Below are 16,077 nucleotides of genomic sequence, written 5' to 3' on the forward strand. Positions count from 1 at the left end.
TCTCCCTCTCGCTCTCCCCTCACTCTCTCTCACCCCCTCCCTTACCCTCTCTCTATCACTCCTGCGCCTTTCGCTCTCGCTCTCACTCTGTCTCACACACACACTCTCTCTCTCTCTTACCCGGTTGTGTGTTAATGTTCTCCTTTCTTCAAAACCCCTCAGGGTTTTGTTATTATTTCATAGAATGCTTCAGACATATTATCTTCAACCTATCTTGAATTTGACTTTCCCTTGCCTAGATTTGTAATTTTTTTTGTGTCAATAATATTCATTACTATCAACTCTTGCTTGTAATATTGTGAATTCCCTCATTCCACTGAGTAGGATTGTATAATATAGTTAATGTAGCATCGTACTGGAAGTTTGATGGTTGAATGTGAGAGAGGGCCGGCCGTGCAAAAAAACTAAAACTGCAATTCAATTGAATCCTCACTTCTTCACTTTCTCACTATAGGCCTATATCCCTCAGAAACACACTCTCTTGTAAAATACTCAATCCCCTACACTGAAATAATTTGACTCCTTCAAGTTATGTGCTCCCAACTTGATAATACCGCCCGTTGTTCTCTCAATAATATTTGTTGAACGAGAGCTAGCAAGTTCTTACTTTTTACTCAAGTTCAAAGTTGTTGCCAGTCTGTGGGTTTGCTTGTTTGTTTGAATGCACTACAATAACTTCAGAAAGAGTTGATCGATCAGCTTCAAATTTTGAACACGCACTCTTCGAACCTTTTTACAGATCAAGTTCGTTGAACAACAAAATATTTTACTCACTTCTTCGTCCTTTTTCAGGATATAAAAGTAACATTGAAAGTACTACATGAGACAAAATAACTTGCTCCTGAGTGTCTGCCTGACTATTATCTTTCAGTAGCATACGCGTAATATTAATGATACAAATTGTGATGGCAGTTGCTATGTCGTTGGTATTATTAATTTGACAAACTTTGAATTTTGATTCTGAATCATCTACCCATACGGAGAAACCTATGAAGTTCTATGGATTCACGTAGGCCTACAGCGTAATATTAATAGGAAAACAGTTTGATGTTCCTTTTCCCAAGATAATTTGACAGTGGGCTCCACTGGGATTCCTATTCAAATTAAAAAAAATCTGTAGGTAGCTTCATAATTTAGGTCTGCCATCTTCGTTCCGCCACATTGGATTAAACATTTTCTTTGGGAAGGTTTAATACAAGATTCAAATAAAGAATTTCAAGAGACAATGAATGGTGGAAATCGCTCATCAATGTATCAAACCACCGTTTCAAAGATATTCACATTTTAGTGTTGAAGTTTTTGGATATCTGTGATACAGAAATATTGCTCGCCTAGAACAGGATAGATTATTCATCACATTCTTATTATTATCGTTCCCTAGCAACCTATGTTAAGCGTTTATGTAGTCGCTGCTAAGAGAGATTTATGTGATAGCTATATACCTGAATAATAGTCAATAGTCAAAATTCTTTATTACATATTCTTCAAGAATAGCAATTGTTGTCAAGAATAAAAAATATATATATAATTAAATATATTTGAATTGTTTGTATTCACAATTATATTTTTGTTCACTGCCAGTCTGTCTCCTGTTTCAAGAAATTCACATAGTTCGTACATGGGCCTTCCTTTGAGAAACTCACTAAGTCTTTTTTTCAATGTCACACAATCCAGCCTCTTTATCTTCTCCGGTAGATGATTCCACAGTTTTCTGCCCACGTATGAAGGTTTCTCTTCGAAGATTGCAGTCCTGTGCCTTGGGAGTACATAGTTGTCTGCCTGCCGAGTGACGTATTTATGAACATCTGTGCCTCTTTGGAGATTTAGTCGGCTAACATGGGTGATGACTTCCATGATATTGTAGATGTTGGTCACCGTCATGATGCCGAGATGACGGAAGGCATCTCGACATGTCTCCTTTTGTTTGAGACTTGCCAGTGTATTAAATACTATTAAATACTATATTCGACTAAACAACGAGTGACCCAGAAGTGAACTTGCCAGAGTATTTAATACTATTAAATACTATATTCGACTAAACAACGAGTGACCCAAATGAAGCGATTTAAAATATGAAAAAAGAAAGATGGGAATGCGAAAATATTATAATATTTGGAACTCCATAACTTATCATTTAATTAACAGACATTTATGGGATTAGTAATTTTCTGGAAAACACTATTAATTGGCAATAATAATTTAGCAATATTGCACTAATAGTTTTAATTTTAGATGACTCTCTCCTGGATTATTGAAATCTGTGCTGGAGATTCCTCAGTGATTGCTGCATCATCTGAGAAAACCCCGTGAAAGTGAGCTCTGTTCGAAATTAACAGAATGCTCAAGTATAGACATTTAGAAGTAAACAACCATTTCATTTAAATCGTTTAAATAATTAAATAAACCATTTCATTTAAATAATTTGTTCATTGAAATCGACCCCATCAGTATTTACTCGTGAATTACCGGTAGTGTATTGTTAATGTATCAAGATTTGAGAAGATAATATAAGCATCTTATTAGTTTTTCTCTCAATGATTGTAATGTATGGCTTAATTTCTTTTATATAATTATAAAAATATCACAGTTTATTACATTCCAGTTCAATTATCTTGTTTCACCATCCATTTCTAAGTAGAGCTCATAAGTATCGTAATCTTGCCATACAATTACCATACAATAATTGAAGTTGATTTCATTCAACTTTAGTGGCGCCATTTCACCAAACTGCTAGGGAGGGGTGGGGCAAAAACCAAGAGGTATTGGGGGGGGAGGAATACCCCCAAAGGATAGAGGGACCTGGGTTTTTCCCCATAAACGTTACATTCGAAGATGTTATTATATGCTTCATTTTTTTCCAGTTTTATATAAATGTGGTTGAAGTATCAATACAGACATATTATACATTATTACTTATTAAATTCAATCATGAAATATTTATTAGAAATTTAGGTCTACAGAGAGGCCCTAAAGTAGGAATACACTAAAACAGATTTCTTAAAAATCATGGAAAAAGATAAATTTTTCTGTTACAATGACAATTTCATTGGGGAAAATATTCTTATTGGAAAATAACTTTTAGTTAGAAAGCTAAAGATACATCAAGCTGTTCCCATAATTCTCAACAACTCTTTACATACATTTGATTGTCTGATTGTGCCCTTTGTCTTGCTTTCACTGTGACATCTTGCAACTTGTTAATTCTCACATTGAAATTTATTCAATAACTCACTTATTGTGCTCTGATCAATAAGTGTACCCATTCTGTATTCAAACTATACCACAGAGAAAAATATATTCTTTATTACTCTGTACCCATACTTTCAAGGCAATTTTGCTACATTGTTTATACTGTAGAAGGAACTATACTACTGCTGTTAAAAAAAAGTATTAAATTTTCATGAGACTCTAAGGATTCGTGTAGATAGACCCGCATTTTCATTATTTATCTGATCCTTGAGGGGGGCTTAGGACCCCCTTTTCACTGTCCCCCTTATGACTGATCAATTTCAAGGCCTCTGACATGACCTAACGACTGTTTCCAGGCAGCTGGGACTGGCAGTTTAACGTTTCCAACCGAAACACGGGAGTGGTATGAGAAACATATCTTGCCCGGGCCGGAATTTGTTATACATTTATAATAATAATAATTCATTGGATATTCTAATTCGTTATTATTATTATTATTATTTTATTCTAGCAGTTGGTCCTCGGCTGCGAGTTTTAGGATTGGTGATACCGCCGTTGTGCAAGAGGCGGATGATGTGGAACTTGCACCAATTTAAAAGAATATATTCTAAGTTATTTATTTTGTTGTCCAAGTTGTTTTAGGTAGTTTATAATCTCTCAATTATTTTTCATCCCATATATATTATAATAAATTACTTTAAAAATGAATTGGTTGTTCACTATATTATACATTATTTTAAATATACAAGACCGTATGAAAATAGTCTCATGAGGGTAAATGCAACGTTGCCAAATAAGATTTGATCAACTTCGTCCGCAGCTGATTATAAGTAAGAATTAATATTGATATTTTCATAATACAGTACACCTGAAGAATTGGCAAAGTTTATGGTAAGGGGTGAGGAGGTACTCAGCTCTTCCAACTAACATCGGATTAGTTTTATGCAGTCTACTATAACAGACGTTCCCATATGGATGTTACTATAGACGTATTTACCATCGTATTCCATTTCTGTTTGTTAGTTTGTTTGTCAGTATGTCTGATGGAAATCGAAAACGGCTTTAACGATTTTGATTAAGTTTGAAACATAGTATATAGTTTGAAATATAGTGAGTTTGTGATACGAAAATCATCATTTTAATTAGGACTCATGTTTAGGATAACTCACTGAGGGAACTTAAAAATGATCAGGTAATAATATTCATCAACCGAGTAGCAGCTGACTGAGAGAGTTTTCCGTCGTCAGTTGAATACAGTTGATCAAGAGAGTTTTTCATCGTCAGTTGAAAACAGCTGATCGAGAGAGTTTGCCATTGTCAGTTGAAAACGAGACAGATGTGTTGAGTCACCAAGTTTGTTGACGTCATGTTTTAAAGTTATTGCATGATTCGAGAAAATAGTTGCAGAGAGCAGCCGAGTGTCAGCAACGCAACGCAAATTTGAATTTGTAACATAATGATTGCGGTAATCAGGTAAATGCTAAAGTAGTCAGTTTTAATACACCTGGGTAATTGAATTATAACAAATCATTTACTTCTAAATTTCCATCTCTATGCCTTTGTACTTTCAACTCTATCCTTTGATATTGTTATATTCATAGACGTGAAGTAGATAGATAAGGGTGGGTGTCTACCATAAGTAAAATGAAATGTCTATTTCCGACTTCTGTAGTTGAATACTTGTAGCTAGTAGTTCTGTGAACAGTAGAGCTTGTACAGTAGTTATAAAGTTTATAAGATCTCATTGTTTAACAGATCTCATTGTCAATATGTCACCCCAATTAGCCCTTCGGACATCGGAAAAAAGAAACCGGTACCGTGACGAGAAATCGGTAAGTGTTGAAACGGCCAATGACTGATTGGCGTGTATTGACGATGACAATATTACCTGTTATGAATGAAACCGAGAGCAGTGCCAAGCTGTAATCATCAAAAGCTAATCTACAAACATGCCAACGTACATATACTGACAAAAGCAAATCCCGTCGTTGAAACGTAGAAAAATCAATCATCAAAATATTATCATGAAAAAATAACATTTTCCCGCTTTTTTGGGAAACGATAACTGTATATCTTCCAGTATTGAAAATGACATTCGAAATGAAAAACAATACTGAAAAATTTTATTATATTCAAAATTCTCAATGTTCGAGTATATTAACCCCCCAGTAGACTACATTCAACACAGTAGAACCACTATAATTTGTAGCTTACGGGACCAAGCATTTAATACGAATTTTGGAGGGTGACGAATTATATATCAAGCTCTGCAATATCGAGGCTGATAAAATAAAATACGAAAAAATATATCATGGATACTGATCCCATAATTACCCATAATTAATTCATGATATAGCCTGTATGAATGGATATTAGAAAATATTGTTAAATATTAATTTGACATACTTGTAAAAGATTTCAGAGATCAATACAACCGTTCATGAGCGAGTTCTTCAACCAAGGGTGTCTCTAGTTATATTATTATATTTGAATCCATAGAACTTTAAAGTTCACTCCGTATGGGTGAATAATTCACAATCAGAATTCAAAATCCCTAAACTAATAATACCAATTACTATAACGTTAAATGTATTGCTATCACAAGTTGTATTACTAATACATGTGGGTGGGCTATGTTGAAAACAAACAATACCTAGACAGGCAGACAGACATTAAAGAAAGCGAGTTGATGTAAGTTTCGTATATTAATCAGCTGAATTCAGCGGAGTTATCAGTTACTATGGCATACTAGTGTATTTATCGTTATAGGAATACTAGTTACAGTGTTTTTGATGGCAAAACTACGAATTATAGAGTTATCGAGAAGTTTCAGTGTACTCACTAATCTTGACTATTGAACTATTAAGTGAAGTTATTTTTGTTTTGTGTCAAGAAATTTACTAATAGTTATATTATTCAAGCTCCAAATAACTGCAGAAAAGAGAGACAACTGCACAAAATAGGAATGATTTATATAACGAATTATACAGTTACAAGATAAGTCATCGCCTGATATTACTACGAAGAGGGATAGAAAAGAGTGATAGGTTTCAGAAATAAATTGTCAATGGTCTTGTTAAGAATAGCCTACATGTGGGGATCCATCAGAACAATAACCATTGTTTGAAAACCCACAGCTCTGCGTAGTACAGTCCGTCCAAGAAGTATACCTTTTGGAAGTGTCAGAGATTCTATGTGTCTGACTTTGTCGTGTCTGTACGAATGTAAAAGTGTCCGGTTTTGGCGCCTAACGCACACGCCAATTCGAGACTCTTTCAAAACAGTCTTTCCCTGTCGCTGGCGTACGGTGTCGATGGATGAGATAGTCGCTGTCCACTCCTGTCAGGTTCTGGGTGTGTCGGAGGACTAAGGTGGCGCGTTCCCGTAGGAGCGCATAAAAAATCATAGAGATAAAACTTGTAAATATGATTCCGATGGAACCACTGGTTCGATTTTCAAGCTGAAAAATGATAAAAATTTTTTATCATCAAATCTTCAAAATGACTACCTGTTTTTCTTGAAAAAATGGATCCCTTTGAAATTAAGAAATTTATTTTTGTTTAAATAAAAAATAAAAATAAATCGACATGGTAGCGGCATGGATATAGATATTACAAGAATAAATCAGTTTTCAAAACAAGTTTTACTCTAATAGTGAGCAAGTAATAGCATAAGGTATTTCGCATGATTTTAAAGCGCTACGTGGTGGCAATTTTTGAACTAGGGCCTGTGGTGTTTCGCCTTAATAAAGCTCATGATACTATTGTTTGAGCAAATGTTACTGATGTATCCTTTTAGTCCACGTTATTGATGTATCTTTGAAACTTCATTCTTTGAAAGGCGAATTAGAACTCCACTATGTAAATGGGTGTTTTTTTTAGAGGCAGAACTTAAAGGCATTACTGTTCAAGATGGTGACCGATTTAACGGTTGTTACATGATTATTTTGTTTTGATTGGCAATTCATCTTTCATGAACTCAACCCTGATCAATGCTTGTAAATAGTGCAATTTTATTTCGAAAACAATGGTTCTATGCGGAATACGTATCGCCCCCCACATTCATTGTATCGTCGACAAAATCGTCCATCAGAGCAGTTAATTCGATTAACCGTGGAACGTTTTTGCACCATTCGAACTCTTCAATAAACATTTCAGTTTATTCTCTTCAGTGGACATTCGTTTACTCTTATTGATAACTCGCATATCCAGAGACGTCTTACGGTGCGTGCAGAAGAAGCTATTGCTAGTATAGAGCATAGCATTGAGGAAGACCCGAATGAGTCCTTTCGCCATCGAGTACAGGAATTGGATATGAATCCATCCACTTTATGGAAGACTAGCAGGTAGCAGGGCACCCGTGCTTCACTCGGGAATTAAAAGATAAGATTATTTTTGTGAACCATTTATAATCTTCTACCAAAATTGTTATAATCGTTTTTGAGATTAGGCCACAACTTGGCATGAAAACTATTGAGTCAAATCATTCATTCAAAATACAAGCTTCCAATCATGTATTGATGTGTTGGAAGTGCTCTGTAGAATAGTAGTCCAATTGCAGCGAATTTTGTAGAATATTGGGCGGGGTTCAAGAGTCAACCTCGACTTTATTCATTGACAATTAATATTTCCCGTTGACAGTAATCAAATTGGCAGTGATCATGCTATTTTTGTTTTTGCTCGATGCAATTGTAGATTAAATTCCAAATTAAGTTGATTCGGAATTTGATGACTCTGTTATTCATGGATCTCTCGCTTATTCTGAAATTTTTGGCATAGCCTGTCGCTTACTTTTCTTTTCTTTTATCCAAAAGTGTAAAAGCAGCCAATCCACTGATTCTTTCTTCCTTGGAAGTCCATTCATACATAAGAGTCCATTTATAATAGTTAGTATAAAATTTATTGTGGCTGATTTCTCATGTCCTAAACTTTACTGTCATAAATATTGAAATGAGATCATTTTAATGTGAATTTGCATAAATATGAATAGAGTTCATTCACTTTGATTATTGACTACCATTATATGATTTCTTTCTTTGATCTTAGCTTGAAACCAAGAGCTTAGGGATGAAAATTTGGATGTTAACTAAAATTTAGCTGAATTTTATTTCTATCTAAATTGACAACTTTAGTATTTACTTGTGATCTATCAATATTAATAGGTTTTACTTGTGTCATGTAATGAAATCATGATAGGAAATAGGAGCAGCTGATGGAATATCATGTTTTTTCGTTTTGTTTTTAGCTGATTTTGAAACATGAAAATATCAGGCCCAGTAGCACAAAAGCCTGTTCAATTGCAATCAGGATTAAATTTCATGGGAATTGATCAGAGCAGGGTTTTTTTTTTAAAGAAGGCTTCTCTCATTGGTTCTCGAGGTATTTAGTCCGGAATAGGAATTAACAGTGCAACTGGCTGGCTCTCTCAAGGCCATGGTTGCGTACAAAAATAGAGCAACAGAGGAACCAATACAACAGAAGTTGAAGAAATTAGTCGCATTTCTATCACCTCACAATGAACATTACATTCAACTACCATATGTTTGGAGAGATCGATTATAAATTTCTTTTGCTATCACCCTGTCACTTTCTGAACCTATTATACCAGATGATTTTGAAACATGAAAATATCAGGTCTAGTAGCTCCAAAGCCTGTTCAATTTCAATCATGATTAAATTCCATGAGAACTAATCAGAGCAGAGGTTTTTAAAAGAAGGCTTCTCTGATTGGTTCTCGTGGTATTTAGTCCGGATTAGGAATTAACAGACAGGAAAACTGGCTCTCTCAAGGCCATGGCTGCATAGAAACATAGAGCAACAGACGAACCAATACAACAGAAGCTGAAGAAATTAGTTGCATTTCTATCACCTCACAATAAACATTATTATTCAACACCCATATGTTTGGAGAGATCGATTTTAAATTTATTTTGCTATCATCCGGTCACTTTCTGTACCTATTCTTTCAGATGATCCCTGAATACAGCAATGTTTTAAAATGAGATCGCTGAATTTGGTTACTCAACTACAGCTATTATAATCTTTTTCACTTGCTCACATTTTCTTTCTCACGTTTATGGAAACTTTTTTTGTTCAGCTGCTACTTGAGGGACCAATAATCCTTTCTGAAAGAGCTTCAGCGATTTTTCCCAGAGTTGACACCTGTTCCAAAATATTTTTTTATTGCACACATATTTAAACAGAAATTGTTCGCTTAGTATAATTTATTGACTTCAATGATTACGATTTCATTTAATGAGAGCTTATTTCACATAATAATAACAACGAGTATAAGAAGCGAAAATGTCAAACATAATAATTATTGAAATCGAAACTAATAACAGCTGGCATAAAAAGCAAAAATGGCAATCATAATATTTTGAAATCGAGACAGTAGCTATCATCGTATCCCCATCTGATCTAATGTAAACAAATTATAGTAAGATTCACATCAATGTGTCAGCATTATTTGAATGGGGAGCATTGATGCTATTAATGAGGTTTACTGACAGTTTCAAGTGAATATCAACGAACTGTGATGCATATTCTCATAGCCACCTCTAATACAAGGCCGCGGCCTACGATATTGCAACGTCGCAGTGTAGGCCTAGAATCTAATACATGATTGGTGAAAAAGATCAGAAAATAAGACCTTTTTCACCAATCATGTATTAGATTCTAGGCCTACACTGCGACGTTGCAATATCGTAGGCCGGGGCCTTGTATTAGAGGTGGCTATGATATTCTCCAATATTTTTATTGAAAGCCACCTTCTATTTTCTTTGGTAACACAACTAATGTTTGGGAATAATTGATTCATGGGAGAAGCGCCTTACTTCTATGGAAGATATTTTCACATTAGGAAAAGCAACAACAGCTATTTGGCCGTTTTAATAAATAACCCCTTTCTTTCGTCAAGTTAAATTCTGGTCGAATTTCCTCATTCTTTGCACACAGATTCCACAACGGACACTTCTGAAGTTTTTAAAATACCCTCCATTCATCATACTGAATAATTAAAATTTCATCGAAATTGTTTAAGCTGTTCACGCGATCTGTCAGATATACAAACAAAATTAGTCTTAATAGAACAGGATCAATTTATAGAAGCAACTCCCGTCATAAAAGTTTGTTTTATGAAAAATAAAAATTATCTATACTCCCAGGAATAGCTCTGATTGAAGCAGCAGTGCCCAATCAATTTGTTCTCGATAAATGCATTCTAATTAATTATTCAACTTTGTGCCAACCTAATGAAATAATCTCAACTTAATGCCAACCTGACAAAATTATTAACTGGTCGCCAGTTATCAACTGTTTCGAATAGGTACTCTCTCTAGATTATAGTTCTATAGTAACATATGATATGGACATTTCAATTATAATTAAGAGATTGGGAGAAGAAGAATATATACATGCTAAAAGACGAACTTTAAACCCTTAAAAACCACCCTTAGAGTTGAAATATCGCCAAAAGATTTCTTAGTGAGCACCTAGGACGTATAAGGAAGCTATATTCTAAGTTTTGTTGCAATCCATCCAGTAGTTTTCCAGAAATCGTGATCAGTGAGTCAGTGAGATAAGAATTTTATAAGTATAGATATATTGGGAGAAGAAGAATATACATGCTAAAAGACGAACTTTAAACCCTTAAAAACCACCCGTAGAGTTGAAATATCGCCAAAAGATCTCTTAGTGAGCACCTAGGACGTTTAAGGAAGCTATATTCCAAGTTTTGTTGCAATCCATCCAGTAGTTTTCCAGAAATCGTGATCAGTGAGTGAGTGAGTCAGTGAGATAAGAATTTTATAAGTACAGATTACTAACTTTTTCATTCCTGAATTGAATAACCATGATGTCGTGTAGCTGTGTTTCCAACTGGACTGCGCAACATGTGACACAGCTCGTGCCATAATCAATGTATTGAAGTACACGTTTGGTGAACACCTAATTTCACGTTTTGGACCTGTGAATTGGCCTCCAAGATCTTGTGATTTAACACCGTTAGACCACTTTCTGCTTGACCATTTGGAAGACAACATTCGCCGTGTTATTGTCGATATACGGACAAAAATGTTATATACGTTATAAAGTAATATACGTCCAGATTGGACTACATCCGAGCCAGCCGTGGCAATCAGATGCCAGAAATCATATTCAAAATGTAATGCCACAAGATTATCTTCCTATTGAAAAAATATTGTGTCAACCCAATAATTCATTGTTGTTTTATTGCAATTTAAATTTCTATAGCTCTAACAAAAAAGCACCCGATACAATAATCAATAATAGTATTTTTTCAGATACCGTTCAATTGAACCTGGTTGATGTCTAGTACACTCGTATCTGAACTTTATTTGTCTCTATTGCCTAATTTAGAATATTATATTAACTAACTTCCATTTAATAATAATGAATCATTCTACTCAAACTGATTCTATTCTGACTTAGATGTGTATAGTTTCATTGGGACCGAGATTGGAATATTGTCTTAATTATTTTCCTTAATTTTTCAGGCTTACGAAATCAATCTTCAGCTTACAGCAGTCATTTCAAGGCTTTCTCTCTTACCACATCCTTTTCTTCATGAGTACCTTCTGAATCCACTGCTTAATCGGAAACCAGGCTCTGATTCATTGGTGAAAGCTCTGGGTGATGTAGCTGCACATCTTCTAAATAGAGTTTGTGAAATACCAGACTATAAAGTGAAGCTAATAAATACGAGGCATAGACTTTTGGGAGATATTCCTGAAGAAACGTAAGTGGGTTTTAAATTCTATATTTCAATTTTTCAATTAAAGGTGATTCTATTCAGATTATTTTATCACTTACATTGAATAATTAACTTGAATATGAACTTTTATTATTATTGAATATCTGATCAAATTCAATGTTTCAAAATATGCCAATTAAAATTTGATAAAATTATGATCTGTCAATTTCCCACTCACTAGCCTAATATTCTTACTCAGACTAAGACAACCCTTGAATCTTCTCATAAAGGTGGACCACGGTTATTGTTCTTTATTACTGTGTGAGAGAACTATCTAGAAATCAAAAATGTATCACAGGATGACGGCAAACCAAAAATTGATCATTGTTTCTATGGATGAAAAAAGCTACACAAATACTATAGACAGGTCTATTAGACTAACTTCTAATTCAATTTTAAATAATTATGTTAATTAATGTGCATAAACCTTTTTTAAATAGTTTTTGTGAAAATGATTTGTTTTTTATATTTTTATTTATTTCATTTAATGACAAAAATAAAAAACAGGCATAGTCATTACTATTTCTAACACAATTTTGAAAAATATTGTTAACATTTTCAGGTTATGTCCAAATTTCTGTTTATACCAAAGATTCTTCCTCTCAAAAAATAGTTCGGAAGAAATTAATAATCACTTTTGAATTTTGAAGGTTTGATAATAATCAGTAAATAAATAATAAAAAAGAAATGAATGCCCATTTTTGGAATTGCAAAACTTTATCTGTGCTCATTTGCAAAAAAATTGACAAAGATGTTTATTTTCTCATAATTATTATTATCTGGTAAATAAAATCAGTTTACTTGGAATGTTTTATAAATTAAGTCTATTTTTCAAACTAATTAGTTCTATGGCGTTTTCCTGTTCATTAGTCAAACATTACAGAAATACTCATATTTGTGTGATCGGTATGCAGTAATTAAGGGTTAAGTTACATAAATTACATTATAAAACCGAACCTAAAATTGTTGAGGATGCTCCTTGTGTCGTCATATCAGTCATTGAATGCTGAGTCTAATGCTCATCTTAGTCATACAATAATTGCACTAATAAGCATTAAGAATCTTGAAAAATGAACAGTTTGATATTGTCAAATTTGAGTAAGCAGCACAGTGATAATGTTACCAGTTATCATTTTTTTCGCAGAGTTTCTGGCAAAATTGTACTTATTCTTGAATAAGTATTAATATCGTATTTATTTAGTAATATCTTGATATGTGCTTTCGAGAAAACAAAAACGCTTGGCCATTATTAGAATTCTCTCATTTTACATAATTCAATTCAGTTATCACTTTTACTTTTACTTCTCAATTTGAGTAAAAATTGACAATTTTTTATCAATTCGTTCTTGTTTGTAAACTTGTGTTGAAAAACACACCAATTTATTGCAGAACATATATTTCATTCACATTGTAGGCAATTCTAAAACTTGTTACTGGTTTCGGCTCCTTTAACTTGGATGGATAAATCAGTAGTATTCAAATTTTTTGGTGTAAATTTTGGAAACAACTCATCCTTGTAAGAGCTGTTTATTGATCAGTTACCATAATTTTCTCCAGCTCTGAATAATCGGATTTATATTTTCCACAGGAACGTTGACTGCAGTCTACTTGAGAGTATAGTTGTCTTGGAAGAACTGTGCAAAGAGTTAGCAGCCATCGCCTATGTCAAATTCCACAGTGCTACCTGACAAGCATCTTTGCAATTAATAAGTAGAATCATTGTTGTACAAACGCACATTTATACTCATCAATATTAAGCATTATTTGTTACAATCAAGCCAGTACAATGTTTCTAGATGCCCATAAAACATGGACGACAATAGGAGGCTCTGCTACATCTACTTTGCATCAGGTCCCTAAATTAACCACCTGTATTTTTTAAAGGTTTCTGAAGTTATGTTGACATTTTCGATTTGACATAATATGCATTATTACTCAGTGGCGGCTGGAGTAAATATAGTTTGGAGGTTGCAGGTATCAGGCAAAACTCTCATAGTAAATACGGAAACAATAGGAAACAAATTACAATTTGTCATTAAATGGAACTTGTATACTGACTATAACTGTATAGTCCAAACAGTATAGTCCATGTACGGAGTAGAGTCCGTAATTCAATTATAGAGTTGAAGTACGTCTCCTCTTTATTTTTGCCTTCAAAGTATCCTATGGGATATTCAACTCCCGAGCTGTCAGATTGCTCAGGTATATTTAAAAAAAAAAAAAATGTTACAATATCCACGATAACGGAAGATAAACTTCAAACTCCTAGACCCCATGACAATACTTAAAAGTTCAGTAGCAGGAACATCGAAATAAGTTTTACTCAAATTACTAAGAGAATCAATTACTAAATTTAGAGGGTAATTAGATTCCCTCCAATTGTTCATTCTATTTAAAAGATCGCTAAAAACTCCATCATTTAATATGAAAACAAGAACATTCTTATCGGTAAACAAACTCTTATATTATTTGAATCACATAACTCATTTAGTTGATTCCATTCTTCAAAGGAGAAATACTTTTTATTCCTAAGCAATGAGAGACCTTCAGATGTGTTCACACTATTTTTCATTTTTGCAAAAGAAATCATAACATCCACCCTTTCACCAAAATTATAGACTAGGCTCATTCTACTTTTATGAGTAATTATTATTGAACGAAAATCCTAAATAAATGTTGCAAATCACACCGAAGACCTCTGCTACTGCAGACATTGACAACAGGGCTAACAGCTAGATGGAAATTCGATGAGAACTACTATCCAAAAATTAGTTGCCAGCCCAGGAATCGAACACGGTACCTCCCAATTGCCAGTCAGGAATGCTTGCCCTGTGATGATGCATCTAACAATGATTTTCCTATCCTTTACATGTGTATAAGCCAGTTCTTTCCTTCATTATAGTATAGGAGATGATAGATAGATGGATTATATATCAGTATCTATGAATTAGAATAACTTTTGAAAGGTTTGAGATATCGATGTGCAGTTTACACCATACTTTCACTATATTTTCTCTTGAAATCATGTATCATATGACCACCTTCCAATTTGAAAAAATGAAGTTGGATACAAAATGGCAGTTCAAAAATAGTGGACAAAATTTGGGTACGACGGAAAACCTGTTTTTATTATTCTAATAGGATTCCCAATCATACCTATCTTCTAGTTTCTCTTTTAAAAGAAATGTTCAGTTGCTTCCATACAACAACTGGAAGCATGACAAATTGAAAACTTGACAAACTGAAAACTTGATGTAATAAAATCTTGAAGAATCGAAAATAGGCCTATAACCATCCTCAGTTAATTAAGAAACTATATGCAAAATTTCAAGTTAATCAGTCCAGTAGTTGAGACGTGATTATGTGTCAAACATAATTTTCCTATTCTGTATGTGTATAAGCCAGTTCTTTCCTTTATTATAGTATAGATTATTATGTTGCTTTGACCTGTGATCTGTATTGTAACCAGCGCAGAACTCCTCAAGGCTACTCTTAAAATGGGATAAACTTAATAACTAAGATGCAATAACCAGGACACAAGCTAAGATAGAAGATAAATCTATTACCCAATATATCTATAAGAATATCATTTGACACTAATCCCCACGATTTCTGACAAGTTTCAACTAATAAAGATATATATCAAACATAAACTCCATTAAAAATTAAACTAAATTTCATGGAAGATCAAACTAAATTTCATTAAAAAAATCAACTTAATTTCATGAAAGATCAAACTAAATTCCAATAAAAATCAAACTAAATTTCATGAAAGATCAAACTAAATTCCATTAAAAAAATCAAACTAAATTTCATGAAAGATCAAACTAAATTCCATTACATATCAAACTAAATTGTATAAAAAATCAAATTGAATTCCATTATTCTCAAATGACTTAGTATGTGTCTATTGTGAGCACTACTTAAAAGCAAAAGTTTCCAAAGATTAAAGCAAAACATCAACAACCAACATGACCAAGTTTTCTGTCCCAGGACTCCTCTTTCTCATCTTCTCATGAATATCAAATACATAACGCAAGGAAATTTCAATAATCTGTTTACTATAGTTAGCAAAACTGGGAGTAAGTTAAACTCATAATGACAATAAAAGGTACA

The 16,077-nt window shown here is 33.6% G+C and overlaps 1 long non-coding RNA gene across 1 annotated transcript; it reads left to right on the plus strand.

Annotated features, from left to right (window-relative positions):
• Positions 1–11,673: 11,673 nt before the first annotated feature.
• Positions 11,674–14,685, plus strand: LOC120351202. Its single transcript, XR_005571233.1, has 2 exons — positions 11,674–11,946; positions 13,550–14,685. It is a non-coding gene; the product is annotated as an uncharacterized LOC120351202 (long non-coding RNA).
• The last annotated feature ends 1,392 nt before the right edge of the window (positions 14,686–16,077 follow it).

Source organism: Nilaparvata lugens, chromosome 4 (genome assembly GCF_014356525.2).
Source record: "Nilaparvata lugens isolate BPH chromosome 4, ASM1435652v1, whole genome shotgun sequence".
Classification (NCBI taxonomy): domain Eukaryota; kingdom Metazoa; phylum Arthropoda; class Insecta; order Hemiptera; family Delphacidae; genus Nilaparvata; species Nilaparvata lugens.